Raw genomic sequence first — 17,430 nt, forward strand, 5'->3', positions numbered from 1 at the left:
TGTGATTCACTGAAATCTACTGAGAAAAAAAAACAAATCAATATTAAATATTTAAATGAATAAATGAAAACACTGACCGTAAAATACCATCTCCTCAGCATGTTTCCTGAAATAAAGATCGTGTTCAACCAACGTTTTCATGGAATCTTGGTTTGGGGCCTTGTTGTTGTTCTTTTCTTCTAAACCAGTCGCTGCAAGTAAGTCATATTCAAAATGTTAATTATTTGCAGAGAGATTAGAATCTCATGTTATAAAATAACTCTGATTGTGGCCCACTATGGTCAAATCTGTACAAAGACTGAGGGCATTTGTCCTTGGAGTGTAAAATCACACTTTGTGCGACTAACAAAGACACTGCAGATGTTGAGAGACACTACACGTTCCTTATTTGCATGCCTGGGTGCCCTGCCCTTCAGTATTTATTTCTTCCAGTCACTGGTTCCACGAGACCAAGTCTATAGCCTCACGAGTGTGGACTTCACGGCTTTGCTACGAATCACTACGGTTGGATATGTGTCTATCTGCAGTGTCCGAATGTTCAAGCACAGAGTGGTTTTCCTTTAGTAACCAGTGTTGCACATTTATAGAATTTAACATATACTGTATCCATAATCGGTTCATATTATTTTATTTTTGAAAAAAGGTTTTTTAAGGTTTATTTACTTTGAGAGAGTAAGTGAGCAGGGGAGGGAGAGGGAGTGAGAGAATCCCAAGCAGGCTCCACACTGTCAGTGCAGAGCCCAACGCAGGACTCAATCCCATAAACCATGAGATCATGAAATTGAGCCGAAATCAAGAGTCGGACGCTTAACCGACTGAGCCACCCAGGTGCCCCGTGTTCGTATTATTTTAAAAAGAGTATATCTAGAAGTTAATAACAATCTAAAACTGAGTGATGGGTAGCACCTTCATATGGAGAGGCCCCAGTCTCAGAAGCTGCTAATGCACCTGTTGGAGCAGGAACTGGTTGTAGGACCAAGGACTGTCGTGGCATCTGCCTTAGCAGCAAACAGAAGCAAACACTTGGCTGAATCGTGCCAAAAGTTTAGGATGACCTAGGGCTCAGTTGGTCCAGGTGGGGAACGCCTTCCCTTACGAGGCAGATACACCTTCCAGGTTCGATGAGGCTCCATATTTTATGAAGGAATAAAGGGCAAGGCTCATGGGAAGACCATCCTGTGGTCTGTACTTAGGTTGGGATCCCCCTGAAGTAGACCCAGGGACAAGGAATCTAGTACAAGTAATTTACTGGGGTGGGGGGCCATCTCAGGAAGCCTGGGCACTTAGCAGAGTGGGGAAGGGAAACTGGGGACATCACTGGGCAGGCAAGTGCTGTGGCCAAGTGGGGGATCCATCCACTGGGGACTCTGGAGGCAGGTCTCAACAGAGGGGTGCTGGGCAGGGTGGGAACTGATTACCAAGTTCCTCAGGTTTAATGATAATTGTGATCTGCTAAAGCTTCAAACACTGAAGTCGTTTGGTGCTCCATTCGTCGACTATTGAGCAGAGTTATGATGGATTTTGAACAAAAACACAACCCAAATTTAAAATAATTCATTTACAGGAGGGGCCTGGATGGCTCAGTCGGTTAAGAGCCAACTCTGGCTCCTGTCATGATCTCAGGGTTCTTGTGCCCCATGAGGGCACAGCGCGGGCTCCGTGGAACCGGATGTAGATTTTCCTCCAATGAGGCTGCACTTGCCCAGAAGCCAAACTTGGAGTCAAGAGCAGAGGAGGAGGGTCACTTGGAACTTTAGATGCAAACTGCAGTAAAGACTGTGTTAAAGATCGTCTGTTCTCAGTCACGTGTGTGCTGTCTACACTTAATGTAGACTTCAGATTTACAGGATCAGAAGCCAGATTTTTAGTGTGTCAAGGGGCAATAAGTTAGAGAAGCCAGAGGTATTATTGTATAATGATACAGTGTGGGCAGTGTGATAGGCACTTTTATTTTTGAAGAAGATTAATGGCAACTGTGATTTTCCCAAGGCACTTTCTCAACAAACTACCAGGTAACAAAATGGTACATTCTTGGCTGTTTGGCAAGCCTAAAATTAAAAACAGACAGTTCTTTTTTTTTTTTTTTTAATAAGATTATTCCCATTAACGTCGGGTCGCATCTCACTGTGTGTATTTCCTGTCTCTAGATAACTGACATCACTAACTAAAATCAGGGGTCCCTCACTGCAGCACGCTGACATGTGATAGACACCCTTCTTGACCAACCTCAGTCAGGCTCCTTTGGTGCCTCTTTCCAATTAGGCCTCGACCTTGGGACTTCCAAGTCTGTCTTTGCCTTGACCGATTTGAACAAGAATCTGGCTAAGTCAGTTTATCGAGAATCCCCCAGCCCATCTCTGACCAAATTCCTCACCCCCACCACCTCCAGGTGGATGCCTGATCTCCCTGGCTCACCTGCAGCAAGGACCCTGTCAAGCTGCTTCAGCCAGAAGTACCCCATCTCTGGGTACCCATCTCTGCGACTGTGAGATCATGATCTGAGCCGAAATCAAGAGTTGGATGCTCAAACAACTGAGACATCGGGGCGTCCCTTTCTCTTTCTTTCTTTCTTTCTTTCTTTCTTCTCTCTTTCTCTCCTTCCTTCTCTCTTTCTCTCCTTCTTTCTTTCTTTCTTTCTTTCTTTCTTTCTTTCTTTCTTCTTTCTTTCGCCTCTTGTAATTTTCTACCCACCAGTTCCTCCAACCTGCTCCTTGGCTATAAATCCCCACCGTCCCTATTGTATTTGGAATTAAACCCAGGTTTATATCAAAGTCTCTTTCCCCCTATTGCAATAGTTCCTGAATAAAATCTATCCTTAACCCTACTGATAGGCTCCGGTTTTCTTTAACGCATCACACCGACACAATCATATTCTGAGTCTCTCCTTTTGCCAGAAGCCTTGCATCTTGCTACCCTGTGTCCACTTTTTCCCGCTCTAGCAGTAATATTACAAGGACTAAATCCACGCACAGGGCCCAGGAAGCTGAGTAGCAAAGGCATGTCTGCCGCAGACCGGGTTTTAACACAGCAACTTGGACAAAACCAGACCCTCAATTAGGGAACACAATGTACATGATTGCAGGTCCCCACTGGCCAGAACACAATTGTGACTGGCCCCTGGCATAGTGCAGAGGGAGAGAGGGATTGGGTGTGGAGCCTGGGAACACACAGAGGCTTTGTCTGAGCGGCTGGCGGCTCAGTTGGTATCATAATCCTCTGTTTACCATCGAAAGTTGGGCTCTGTGTAGTCCAAGATCTATAAGACCAAAGTCAAAGTCTTGGAGGAGACAGGTTTGCCCTGAAAGCGAGGATTGAAGGGCAGACTAGAAACCATTGACTTTTGTTTCTCTCAGATGTAATCAACGAATTATTTGTCTTGTAATAATTAAATGGTCTTGCGGTTATTTATAAAACTCCACCCCCCCCCCCCATATTCTACAGGAAAAAAATAGAATTCTTGTTAGGAATCTGAAAATCTCTCGCTTGTCTTTTATCATTTTAATCAAAAAGCAACTTTTACAACACATATTTTGATACATAATTTGATAGGGGGAAGGGCTCATCTAACGGCGGATACGACTTTATGTACATTTCGTACATTTCAGTTTTTAGGTGAAACATGGGGATGTCTTTATCTCACCGATGACTTTCCTAGGGTAATTTTCTCCTATAGATGAGTCACTCATTTTATACTCATTTTCAGTAATCCCTTTAACAAAATATTTGCCATACTCTCTAACCTATTGAGCGCTTGACTATCTATGTGCTGATATAAAATAGTATTATGTCTGAGTGCTAATAAGTTGGGGTTTGTTTTTAGAGTGATGACAATTTTATAGAATTAGGTAGTGGTGATGCCTCCACACCCTTGTGGGTATACTAAAAATCTCTGAATTTTACATCACAGAATTGTGCATTCCGTGGTATGTAAATTATATCTCAATTAAACCAATTACTGCATTTGTTGCTTAAAGTGGCAGGTTAGGGGCGCCTGGCTGGCTCAGTTGGTGGAGCATGAAGCTCTTGATCTTGGGATTGCGGGTTCGAGCCCCACACTGGGTGTAGAGATTGCTTAAAAAAAAAATGTATTGTAGAAAAGTGCCAGGTTAACTCCACATGCTTATTTTATTTCCTCTCTCTTCCAAAAACTTATTAAAATTATAGTAGTAAAAAGTATCCTTTTAAAAAGTAAAGAATTAAAAAAATATATTTTATTCCAGAGGGGCAGTAGAGAATTTTTTAAAAGTTTTAGCCCCCCAAGAAAGGGAGACACCAAAAGGGGAGCGATTAGAACCCATTTTGGGGACATACAGACTTGGTGGAGGAAGTAACTGACCTGGCAGAGTAGAGGAGATTCCAATTTAAGTGCTTTCAAAGGGTGTCTGGGTGGTTCAGTTGGTTGGGCGTCCGACTCTTGATTTCAGCTCAGGTCCACAATCTCACGGTTCAGGGGATCGAGCCCCACATGGGACTGTGTGCTTACAGCACGGAGCCTGCTTGGGATTCTCTCTCTCCCTCTCTCTCTGCCCCTCCCCCATTTGCATGCACAGGAGCCCTCCCTCTCTCAAAATAAATAAATAAGCTTAATGTTTATTTATTTTTGAGAGAGAGAAAGACAGACAGCACACGAGTGGAGAGAGGGCAGAGAGAGAGAGAGGGAGACCCAGAATCCGAAGCAGGCTCCAGGCTCTCAGCGGTCAGCACAGAGCCCGATGTGGGGCTCGAACTCACGAACTGTGAGATCATGACTTAAGCCGGTCAGATGTTGAACCGACTGAGCCACCCAGGCTCCCCTAAAATAGATAAGTATGCTTAAAAAAATTTTAACTGCTTTCAGTGACGATGCCAGAAAAAGCAGGACAAATGTATGTGCTAGAATGCTGGGAGTGTCCACATGGGAAGTACTAGTCATGAAAGACAACATCCTGAATGGATTTCCAGGTTCACTGCACCAACTTGCTCCGGTCCCTGGAAGTTGATTATGGAGAAATTTCCAGACTCAGGATCTGTGGAGAGCAGAGGCGATGGGCAGGGCTTGCAAAGGGGACACATCCGCAGAGTCGTGCGGTCCCTAGCCTCTCCTGATCACAGAATCAGTAGCAAGATATTCAAATTCCCCTAACATCCCTACTCCTTCCAGGCTGGAGAACGCATTGCTCCTCCCTGAACAACCTGAATGACCCTAGAGGAAAATCTTCCAGCTACTTAGGTTTTCAAATCTGCCCACATAAAGGCTAGAGCGGCTGCCCATTGGACCACTCGTCAACAAGCCCTGTGCTGGTGCTTGGAGCATCCAGTCACCCCCTGCATGTCTAACGGACAGAAAGAGACAGTGAAGGTCAGCAGACAAAGGAGAGAGCTTTCAACAGGAAGAGGAGAGATAAAAACAAAAGAAGGATGAAGGAATCTGGAATAAGCTCGCTAATTCAATTTAAGGAACAAAGCCAACAAAGAAGCAAACAAAACAAAAGTAATGAACAAATCCCACATAGTATAGTTACTATCTTCCTGGGGCTTAGAGAAAAGACTGTGTGCTTTGAAAAAGGGAACGTCAGCAAACAAGAAAGAATTGAAAAATCTGATCACCGAAAGAAAATATACAATGGTATACAATGAATAAAATAAGAAAACTTCATGAAAGGTGGAACCAAAAGTCAAAGAACTGTAAGCTAGGAAAGAGAGGAATGAGGAACAATTTGGAGGATCCATTTAGCTTTCTATCATTACTTTTCAAGAGCCAACCAATAAAAGTTTTCAGGCAGAAGAAAAAAAAAGTGGACAGGGATAAATGAATAAAAACTACATAAAAATTAAAGAATAGAGTGTTACAAATTCCCAGGGGAAAATGACCTACCAAGTGGGGGTGAGAAAACACTCACGTTGAAGGAATGGGGGGGGGGGGTTCAGGACAATTAGGTTGAAAATAAGACCTTGAACATTTCCAGACATTTGTTAAAATCACAAAAGGAAAAAAATTAAAAAAAAAAAAAAAAAAGAAAAACGATCTCGCGGTCCGGGAGTTCGAGCCCTGCGTCAGGCTCTGGGCTGATGGCTCAGAGCCTGGAGCCAGTTTCCGATTCTGTGTCTCCCTCTCTGCCCCTCCCCCGTTCATGCTCTGCCTCTCTCTGTCCCAAAAATAAATAAACGTTGAAAAAAAATTTAAAAAAAAAATCACAAAAGGAGGGGCGCCTGGGTGGCTCAGTCAGTTAAGTCTTCGACTTCGGCTCAGGTCACGATCTCACGGTTCGTGGGTTTGAGCCCCGCATCAGGCTCGCTGCTGACAGCACAGAGCCCCAGCCTGCTTCGGATTCTGTGTCTCCGTCTCTCTCTTCCCTTCCCCTGCTCGTACTCTCTCTCTCTCTCAAAAAAATAAATAAAATAAAAAATCACAAAAAGAATGGGAATCTGAAAGGCCTAGAACTTCTCAACAATAAGTTGCCCTGTAGGAAAAAAACACAGAAAAACAATACAGTCACAATTCTGAGGAACTCTAGTTTTCTGTTTTTTAATTTTAATTTTTTTTTTTTTTTTTTACTGCTTATTTATTTTTGAAAGAGAGCGAGAGACAGAGAAGGAGCAGGGAGGGGCAGAGAGAGAGGGAGACACAGAATCCAAAGCAGGCTCCGGGCTCTGAGCTGTCAGTGCTTGAACCCACAAACCATGAGATCATAACCTGAGCTGAAGTCAGACCTTTAATCAACTGGTGCCCCTTTAATTTAAAATTAAAAAGAATTTTTTTTATTTGATTTTAGAGAGAGAGAGTGAGAGCATGGGAGGGGCAGAGGGAGAGAGAGAGAGAATCTTAACCAGGCTCCAGGCTCAGTAGAGAGCCTGATGTGGGGCTCAATCCCATGATTCTTGTATCATGACTGCCAAAATCAAGAGTCAGATATTCGAATGACTGACCCATCCACGTGCCCCAGAACTCTAATTTTCAACACAGAATTCTATACCCAGACAAACAAGCAACCAAGTGTGAGAATAGAATAAAGCAGTTTTCAGGTATTCGAGCACTCGAAAAGATTCATTTTACATATGTGGTAAAACCTTGGATTGCGAGTAACTTGTTCTGTGAGTTTTCCACAAGATGAGCAAACATTTCTAATAAATTTTAACTTGATAAACGAACGATGTCTTGCAATACAAGTAGTAGGTGACACCGAATGTCACGTGATCACAACTGAGCCAATGGTTCCTGAAATTCACTTTGATATACAAGTGCTTTGGATTACAAGCATATTTCCAGAATGGATTTTGTTTGCAAACCATGGTTTTATTGTATATACATATATATCCTTTCTAAGGAAGATACTAGAGGTTGTGCTTCAGGAAAATGAGGGGGCAAAGCAAAAATGAGAATGACATGGGATCCGGGGCACTGGTGATCTATTACAGGAAAGCAATGAAAGGGAGTCCCCGCCCTGCACTGGCTTTGAGAGCATCCAGTCTAAAAACAGAACAATTAGAGAATAGACAATCACAGAAGACAATAGATGGAAATGATTATTTGATGGATAGGAATGCTTGAGAAAATTATTGATAGATATTTGAGAGATCTGCTGGAATAATTGGAAAAAAAATGAATGATACATAAATAAAAAACTAAGCAAATTAAAATAAATAAATGAAAGCAAAAACAGGATAATTATTAACTCCAAAAAAAAAAAAAATGAAGTTGTAAAGAGGAAGGAAATAATAGAGTTGATTACGAGTTCTGTAGGAAATAATATCTATCATCTATCTATCTATCTATTTATTTTTAAATATTTATTTTTGAGAGAGAGAGAGAGAGAGAGCACAAGCAGGGGAGGAGCAGAAAGAGGGAGACACAGAATCCAAAGCAGGCTCCAGGCTCCAAGTGGTCATCACAGAGCCTGACGGAGCTTAAACTCAAGAACCGTGAGATCACGACCTGAGCCGAAGTCAGACGCTTAACCCACTGAGCCACCCAGACACCCTCATAGGAAGTAATATTTATAGAAATAGATATACTGACTGACAAGACTACATTCAGTGGGTGAAGGAGAAGAGAGAGCAAAGAGTAGAGAGTAAGAAAATGAAACCCTCATTAAGAAGTCAAAAGCCTACAATAAATAATAAGTATATAAATGGCTGTTTGTGGAATTATTTAGCAATGTGGAAATAAATCTAGAAAAAATAGCTAAAAAAAAGTTAACTGTGGCAATGTGGTTGCCTCTGGTAAGTGGGATTATGGAGCGGAGTGAGGTGGCGTATTATTTTGATAAATATGAAAATTAATTAAAATAGTACTTACGGGGACTGTGGCATATTAGTTTGCTAGGGTTGCCGTAACAAAGTACCACAAACCAGGTGGCATAAGTAACAAATGTATTGCCTCGCTGTCCTCAGGCTTGAAGTCTGAGGTCAAGGTGTCAGCAGGGTTGGTTTCTTCTGAGGCCTGTGAGAGAAGATCTGTTCCAGATCCCTCTCTGTGACTTGTAGTTGACTATCTTCTCCCCATGTCTTCTCATGTTCTCCTCTATGCATGTCTCTGGTTCCAAATCACACACCAAAGGGTGTGTGGTTTGGAGCTGATGTTTGGTTTGGTTGGATGTGGCCCGTGGTTTGATGTGCCGTGGAGTTGGTACGGAGTGAGCCTTGGTGAAGGCTTTGACATGGAGTGTTGATTATGTGGGATGAAGAAGGTGGGGGACTGAAATATTCGAGTGTATGTGGAGATATAGTGTGGATGTGGGGTGCGCATATGTGTGGGTTTGTGTGTGTGTATAGTATGGCTGTAACTCAGCTTAGCTTTTGTTTAGATTTTCCTTTGCCCTTTGTTTTTGTCTTTGTTTTCGTCTTTGTTTGGCCTTTGTTTTGTCTTTGTTTCACTCTTTGTTTAAACTTTCTTTGGCTTTTGTTTGGTCTTTCTTTAGCCTTTTGTTTAAACTTTGTGTGGCCTTTTTGTAGTCTTTGTGTGGCTTTTGTTTTTAAGTGGATCTTGGCTGAGAACCCATCAAAAATACCTTGTGTAATGAAAAACCCGGATATATAATCTCTCCCTATATATTCTGCATGCATTGAGGTAGCCTCAACCCCCCCCAGGGACCCGATCCGGTGGAGCCTCTTTCATACAACTGCTACTCGAAGGTAAGGGAATTCCATAGGTTTTCATCTTCAGGTTGTACTTCATCTTCAAGTGGCAAGTGCACATTTTGGTATGGGCCGTTTCATTATATTCCAGGGGCAGTTTGGCGTAATAGCAGTCAAGATTGGGAGAACATAAGATGGTGGAGAAAACAAAAGCAGAGGACACCAAGGTTATTCTAATGTGAGCAGAGGGCCCTCCTGGAATGGGAATTGTCTGAGCCTGGGGAAGAGGTTCCAAACCCTAACTCAGATTCTTTCAGGTTGAAAGACTGATGTTCCCGGAACTAGATTAATGGAGCCATTAACTTCTTTTTCTATGTATGTGTTTATTATTTGTCACGATTTGAAAATGAGTTGTTTTCTTCTTATCTAGGAAAAAGTCTTCCTTCATGCAGCTGGGTTTATGTATGGGGGATACTTATGGAACAAGAAAGCCCAAATCTTGTTAGAATTTTGCTCCCTGTAGACTAACAACCTTAAATGGAAAGATGTTAAAGCTCAATCTTGTGCAGAATCTCTTAGAAACCAGAGTTTTCCAGTGGGGGGGGGGGGGGGTAGAACAAGGAAAGAAAAGATTATGTGTCATGGGAATAAAACAATTAACTTGGCTAGAGTACTAGGTGAAAAATAGGGAAAATCATTTTTTCTGCTTTGTGAAATCAAACAGGAAGGAAAAAAACAGATCACTGTTATATGTATAGCTATGCTATTTTATGTTTATTTGGATTAGTGGGAGAATGCCTTCGCGAGTGGATTTTAAAAATTGTTTCGGGGGCGCCTGGGTGGCTCAGTTGGTAGAGCGTGCAACTCTTGATCTTGGGGTTGTGAGTTCGAGCCCCAGGTTGACTGTTGAGTCTGCTTTAAGAAATTGTTTCAGATTTGCAGAAAAACTGCAAACCATACAAAAATTCCAGATGTACTCAGTCACCCAAATGTTGACATTTTACCACATTTTCCTTGTCATTCTCTCTCCTTTTTCTCTATATACACATATATGTATTTTTTTCTAAGCCATTTGAGATGAATTTCCAGACACGATCAAAGCTGAAAACCAACATTGAGAAAATACTGTTATCTAATCCACAGACACGTAGATTTTGTCAATTGTCCCAGGTTTCGGTTCCAGATCATGCATCACTTTACTTGCCACGTGTCTATAGTGTCCTTTAGTCTGGAAGAGCACCTGAGACAGTCATTCTCGTTCATGACCTTGAGAAATTTAGAAATTTAAAGAGTATAGAGAAATTTAAAGAGTATAGGCCTTTTCTTTGGTTAAATGTCCCTCAGTATAGGTTTGATCTGATGTCTTCACATGATTAGGTCCAGATTAGGCAGTTTTGTAAGGAATATGCTTGCATTTCAGACTGTATGTCTCCAAATTTATCCTTGAATCTGATTGTACAGACTTCTAACTCGGGGTCTGGGTTTGCTAATGGTAACTAGAATTTTAAATGAGTTCTTAGGGGCGCCTAGGTGGCTCAGTCGGTTAAGTGTCTGACTTTGGCTCAGGTCATATCTCACAGTTCATGAGTTCAAGCCTCGCTTTGGGCTCTGTGCTGACAGCTCACTGTCTCGAACCTGCTTCGGATTCTGTGTCTCCCTCTCTTTCAGCCCCTCCCCTGCTCACCTCTGTCTTTCTCTCTCTCAGAAATAAATAAACATTAAAAAAAATTTAAAGGAGCACCTAAAATCTTCCAAGAAAACACACACACACAAAATCTAAAATCTAGAGCTTTTACAGATAATTCTCAAGTATTCACCAAAAGTGTGTAAGTGCTGCCCTTTTGTTAAAAATAACAATTGCAACAATATGTACATGAACTTGGTAGGTATATAGTGAAGTGTTTAACGTAGATTCTTTGCATGTGCTAGGTTCATGTCTATTGCTTTATGAGTGTTCATTTCGTGAATGTGATTGTTCCTTTCTAAGCATCCACTGAAAACATACAGTTCACAAAGAGTGGTCTTGGATAGCCACTCCAGGCCTGCTGGTGACCTTTAGCACATTGGCAGAGTGCTAGAAAAGAAAGAAATTTCATTTTATTTGTGAGAAAACTTCTGTTTGGAGGTGACTGACAGTTTTATCATTCTGAAGGTGGAGACTAACTTCTTAACAGACTTCCTCTCTTTTGGGAAAGTTATTTAAATAGATTCTTAAGATTTCCAAATAGAAAGCATCCATTTTTTTCCCCCTAGAGAAAATGCTGAAGTCATCATAACATAAATGTAAAGCAGTTGTTAACTTCTTATATGATCTTTGTAGTCAAGTAAATGTATTATGGCTTTAACAGGACTGTTCCCTGGATGAGGTATATAGATATTTTCTTTCCTAATATGGAATTAGATTAGAAATTTAGAGTTCTGGGGGCGCCTGGGCGGCTCAGTCGGTTGAGCATCCGACTTCGGCTCAGGTCATGATCTCGCGGTCCATGGGTTCGAGCCCCGTGTTGGGCTCTGTGCTGACTGCTCAGAGCCTGGAGCCTGTTTCGGATTCTGTGTCTCCCTCTTTCTCTGACCCTCCCCTGTTCATGCTCTCTCTCTCTCTCTGTCTCAAAAATAAATAAACGTTAAAAAAAATTTTTTTAATAAAAAATTAAAAAAATTAAAAAAAAAAGAAATTTGGAGTTCTGGACATACAACTATTTACTATGGAGGAACTCAGCTTTTGGGAAAATGTAGCATTAGCTGTTTTGATTGTCTTATCTGGAAGTCACCAAGTCTGTTGGGCTGGGCTGGGCTGGGCCCCTAGGATTAGGTTCCATTGTGTAGGCTCCAAAAGTGACCTCTTTTTGGCTGTGCAGGCCTCTCTGATTTCTGTAACCCTGTTACCCCTAATGTACAGGTAAAAACTTGGAGGTATTAGCTGTGCTCTGGGTGAGTAAAAGACCAGTCTGTTTAAAAGTGTACTCAGGATTTTGTTTTTATTTAGGCTTGAGGAGGGCAGCAGATCAGAAGATGATTGCCATTGATAAGATTGTTACTCACAGTTACCAAAAGGAGGGCATATGCCTGACCACGCAGGGCCACATGAGGAAGCACCAGGGTGATCAGAAGCCAGAGGGAATGAGGGGAAAATATGGGCAAGAGCTTTATTGTGTGTTTTGGAGGGAGGACTGGGTAAGGCAATGTAAACTGGCTAGGTAAATTCAGGATGAGCTAGTTTGAATAATTTCAGTGGGTTCCGGGAAGGCCTGTTGAGAAGGGCTCTTCTGATTTGTCTGGTTCCTGGCCTTGGGGTGTTTAGGATAGGAATGCTGGCTTAATCTGCGGGACCTTGATAAAGAGGATAATTGACAAGGGTAGGCTCTCGATTGGTTGGTTTGTGTATGAAAGACATACTCATAGAGAAGTCCTGTGCGTCCCCAGGTATTCTAATGGTGATTTTCTATTTCCCTCATTGCTTCTACATGTACTCATTTGAAATATTCTTTAAGGGAGAGTACCTCTGTTTGTTTTGATTTTTTAGATTCCACATTTAGATGTAAAATCATCTAGTATTTGTCTTCCTCTGTCTGACTCATTTCACTCAGCATAATACCCTCTAGGTCCATCCACGTTGTCACAAATGACAAGATCTTATTCTTTTTTATAGCTGAGTTATATTCCATTGCATGGATATGTACGTACCACATCCTTATTCATTCATCTATCGAGGGACGCTGGGGTTACTTCCATATGTTGGCTATTATAAATAATGCTGCAATAAATGTGGGGTGCATATACCTTTTCAAATTAGTGTTTTCATTTTCTTTGGGCAAATAACCCCTAGTGGAATTACTGGGTCGTATGGTACTTCTATTTTTAACTTTTTGAGGAAACTCCGTACTGTTTTCCATGGTGGTTGCACCAGTTTGCAGTCCCAAAACAGTGCAGGAAGGTTCCCTTTTCTCCACACGCTCACCAACACCTGTTCTTGTCTTTTTGATACTCGCCATTCTGACAGGTGTGAGGTGGGATCTCACTGCAATTTTGATTTGCATTTCCCTGGTGAGTAGAGATGTTGAGCATCTTTTCATGCGTCTTGTTGGCCACCTGTATGTTTTCTTTGGGAAAATGCTTATTCAGGTCCTCTACCCATTTTTAAATTGGATTATTCCTCTTTTTTTGGGGGGGGGGTGTTGAGTTGCATAAGTTCTCTTTGTATTTAAGATATTAACCCCTCATGGGTGTTGACCCAATAAGAATTCACTGAAAATTTAAGAGGCACGTATCCGAGCAAGTAGGATTGTAATAAGGGAAACACAGATTCAGACAGAAACCTGAATTATGTTCAGAGAAAGACTAAGAGGGGACAGGGTTATAAAGGCAAAAGGTTACAAGTGCAGTTCTCAGTCAGGTCTGTTATGCAAAACAGAGATTGGAGCAAGGTGAACTGGGATTGGTTGGGTTAATATGCAAATGAAGGATTGAGACGTGTCAGATCTCACTGGCTCCTTTGGAAGTTGAAGAATGGTGAAGATTCTGGTGTCTTGGTGAGGAAGGAGTCCAGCCCTAGGGCTTGTAGCTGGTGAAGAGTTCACAGTTCCTTCAGGAGAACGTGCATAAATTCCTTCTCCCTTATGGCCTCCTGGCCCTATTTTATTTCATTTTAAAGGTTTATATTTTTAAGTAATGTCTACAGCCAACTTGGGGTTCAAATTTATAACCCCAAGATCAATAGTTGAATGCTCTACCGACTGAGCTAGGTAGGTACCTGCATCCCTGCCCTATTTTTTTTTTTTTTAAAGAGATCCTTTATCTTGGCTCGCTTGCTGTATCTTGAAATCTCATTTTCATTAGGTATGTTATTTGCAAATATCTTCTCCCTTTCGGTATGTTGGCTTTTCATTTGTTGATGGTTTCCTGCCCTGTGCAAAAGCTTTTTATTTTAGTGTAGTCTCAAAAGTTTATTTTTGCAATATACTTTTAAAAAATTTTTAATGTTTATTTATTTTTAAGAGAGAGAGAGAGAGGGAGTGCAAGCATGGGAGGGACTGAGAGAGACACACACAGAATCCGAAGCAGGCTCCAGGCTCCCAGCCATCAGCACAGAGCCCAACTCGGGGCTTGAACTCATGAGCCATGAGATCATGACCTGAGCCAAAGCCAGGCGCTCAACCGACTGAGCCACCCAGGCGCCCCTTTGCAATGTACTTTTTAAAACTTAATTTAAATTGGGGCACCTGGGTGGCTCAGTCGGTTGAGCGTCCGACTTCAGCTCAGGTATGATCTCACGGTTTGTGAGTTCGATCCCTGCGTGGCGCTGTCCGGACTCTGTGCTGACAGCTCAGAGCCTGGAGCCTGCTTTGGATTCTGTGTCTCCTTCTGTCTTTGCCCATCCCCCACTTGTTCTCTGTCTCTCAAAAATAAATAAATAAATGTAAAAATAGAAAGTTTTTTTTTTAACTTAATTTAAATTTAAAAGGAACATGATCATCTGATTTGACGGAGCAATCTTACAATAATTTTTACAGTTAGTGACACAGAATTGTCAATTGCATCATTATTACAATGATTAGCTGTCAACTAAGACAAATTATCAACCAAGACAATTGTGATATTGTGATTTACAAGAAATATACATTTGGTCATTCAAATGGCCAAAATAAATTTTTGTTGTGTATTTGGTTTTTATCTACAGTTTCTGACTCCCAGCTCCTAAAACGTTTGGAATTTCCTAGGATAATAAAGGTGTCTTTTGTTATGTTAATGAGGTGAGTTGGGAAAGCCCTTAGGTACCCTAAGGACGGGCCTGGTTGCCATGAGAACCAACCAGGTGATTAGAGGAATGGAACTCTCAGTCCTACTCCCCGACCTTGGGGAGAGAGCTGCTAACGGGAGTTGACCAATGGCCAGTGACTTAGTCAACCATGACTGTATAAGGAAACCTCTCTAAAACCCCAAAGGCTTGGAGAGCTTCCCAGTTGGCGAATGCTTGGAGATGTGGGGCAGCAAAGTGCCTGGAGAGGGCAGGGAAGCTCCACCCCTTTCCCCCCATACCTTGTCCTCTGTATCTCTTCACTTGGCTGTTGAAATGTAATAACTGTTTCCCTGGGTTCTGTGAGTCACTCTAGCAAATTAATGGAACTTACCAAAGAGGTTGTTAAAACCTCCAAGCTGTAGCCACTTTGTAGAAGCATAGGTAACATCCTGGGGTTTGCCACGGGTCTGGAGTCTGAAATGGGGGGGTGAGAGACAGTCTTGTGGAACAGAACTCTTAACCTGTGGAATCTGATGCTGTTTCCGAGTAGCGTCAGAACTGACTTGAATTCCCCGACACCCTGCTGATGTCCAAGAATTGCTTGGTGTTGTGTGCGTGGTGGGAGGACACCCCTCCCCCCACAACATTGGGATTGGGTCCAGGAACCTTAAAAGAACAACTAATGGGAATTACAGGTTTCTTTTGCAGGTTATTTTTTGGAACTATAAGACCCCTTTGTTCAAACGACACTTCCAGGATTTGATATATATTAAGAAATAAGGGCACAGATGGTTATGGATGGTCACAAATCTCCATATTGCATGGGAAAACAAAACTGATATTCTGAAATTCTCAATTTAATGCCATATCAAATTGGATTCCTTCATTGAGTTTTCAACGTCTCTCCTCAGGAGCTGTGCTGGAGGAGGACAGTCTAACTCTCTTCCTGAGACGCTTAATTGCTATGGCTTGCATTTTTAAAGCCAGACTCCAACATTTCATGTATTTTAGGAATTTCATTCATTAGTGTTATAAGCAAAACACCAGATTTGTCATAAAGCTCCAGATTTACTAGGAGAAGTGACTGAAGAGTTTTTCCTTAATGACAGTGAATTAACTGGACATATAGCACTTTTCCTCTATAATGATAAGATGGTCTTTAAAAAGTTTGCCTGCCATTTTGTAATGCTGTCCTCTCCCTAGCCCCCAACTGACAGTTCACATTGAAATTGAACATCATAATCCTTCTTAGGGCGGTGAGAGAGAAGCTCTGTGTATAGCACATTTGGATTTATGACAACTTCAATAACCAAAACACCAAATTAACCAGAACGCATTCTATTGCTTCACTTTCAGGGGAAAAAAGGAGCAAATGATACCAAGACAAGCTCATAACAGAGATCTAATCGCCAGACGTGTACGGATGAAAACACAGGTACAAAATGAATTTCTTACACTCTTTTCGGTCTGCATCTAAATTATTGTATAATGATTCCTAGTATTCAAAACGTCAAAGCAGAATCAGCAAAAGACTGAGCAATCAAACTTTCCATAAGAGTTGAATGCTTAAAAAAAAAAAAAAGAAACTATTGCAGGTGTTTCACGGTATCCTGGATTTGGGGACATACAAATATGAAAAAAAAAAGAACAAAAACACTTCTCTACAGCAAAGGGACCATGACCCCGGCCACCATTTGTCCACTTTTGGCAAACTCATGTCCTATGCATGGGGGAGGAGCCATTCTGTGAAAAAGAGACTTCCTTCCCCTGTCTTTAAACCCTACTCGGGGGATTCCTTCTATTTCTTTGTCTTAACTGAACCGGGACAGTCCTCTGATAACAAGGCTTCATCTCTCAGCCGGTCAAATGGGGGACATGTACGCTCCAAGTGGCTCCAGAGTTGAGTGAGCCGGTGTCCTCCTCATTGCCACTTTCAGACCACTACTTCTTCACTCCCTAGCTGGTCTTCCCCCCCTGGAAGCTTGTGCTCCCTTCCCTGTGCCCGTCTTCACTTGGCCTCCAGTCACGCCTCCTCCACCGATGTTTCTGTGGTCAGCCTCCCCATCCCTCTCCGCTCCGACTCCATCCATCAGCCCACATGACTTCAGCGTTCCTGTGAATGAACTACTCACTACTCCAGTCAATTACCCGGTCTGCCTCATCTGTCCATCGCATGCTACGGCACTCAACAATACTCGAAACGACTCCATTTCTGAATCAAATGGTGCCAACATCTAGCATTTCATTTACAGCCTTCCTTTCTTTCAACCTGCTCTGTTACATTCCCCACGACCACTGTTCTTCGGCCAGGTGCTTTGAGTTGACTTTCCCTTCCGTCTCCCCGTCCCTCTATGTATCTATTCCTCAGTTGCCCCTTTCTATCTATTTTCTTCCTATTACTGGTAGATTCTGGAATCCATCATGTCAATGATTTTCCTGCAAATTCTCTGGCAAATCCCGTCCTTAGATGAACCATGTGTCTTTGCCCTGTCTGCGCCCTGGCTACTGAGAACAACCGGGGAAAAACACAGTGAGGCAGAAGGCTACCTCTATCACTACACATGAATAGTCTGTGACCCCACCCAGGCCATCTAAACTACCTGGCAGCCTGACCTTCAAATGTCTACAGAATCTCATTT

At 42.2% G+C, this 17,430-nt stretch overlaps 1 long non-coding RNA gene across 1 annotated transcript in view; it reads right to left on the bottom strand.

The window, feature by feature from the left end:
* Positions 1-17,430, bottom strand: part of LOC125175286 (uncharacterized) — a 20,985-nt gene continuing 3,555 nt past the window's right edge. The window contains exons 2-3 of the long non-coding RNA XR_007155738.1: positions 15,183-15,265; positions 1-191 (exon numbers count right to left, since the gene is read on the bottom strand). This is a non-coding gene — a long non-coding RNA (uncharacterized LOC125175286). The remainder of the gene's footprint in view (positions 192-15,182; positions 15,266-17,430) is intronic.

Source organism: Prionailurus viverrinus, chromosome C2, assembly GCF_022837055.1.
Source record: "Prionailurus viverrinus isolate Anna chromosome C2, UM_Priviv_1.0, whole genome shotgun sequence".
NCBI lineage: Eukaryota > Metazoa > Chordata > Mammalia > Carnivora > Felidae > Prionailurus > Prionailurus viverrinus.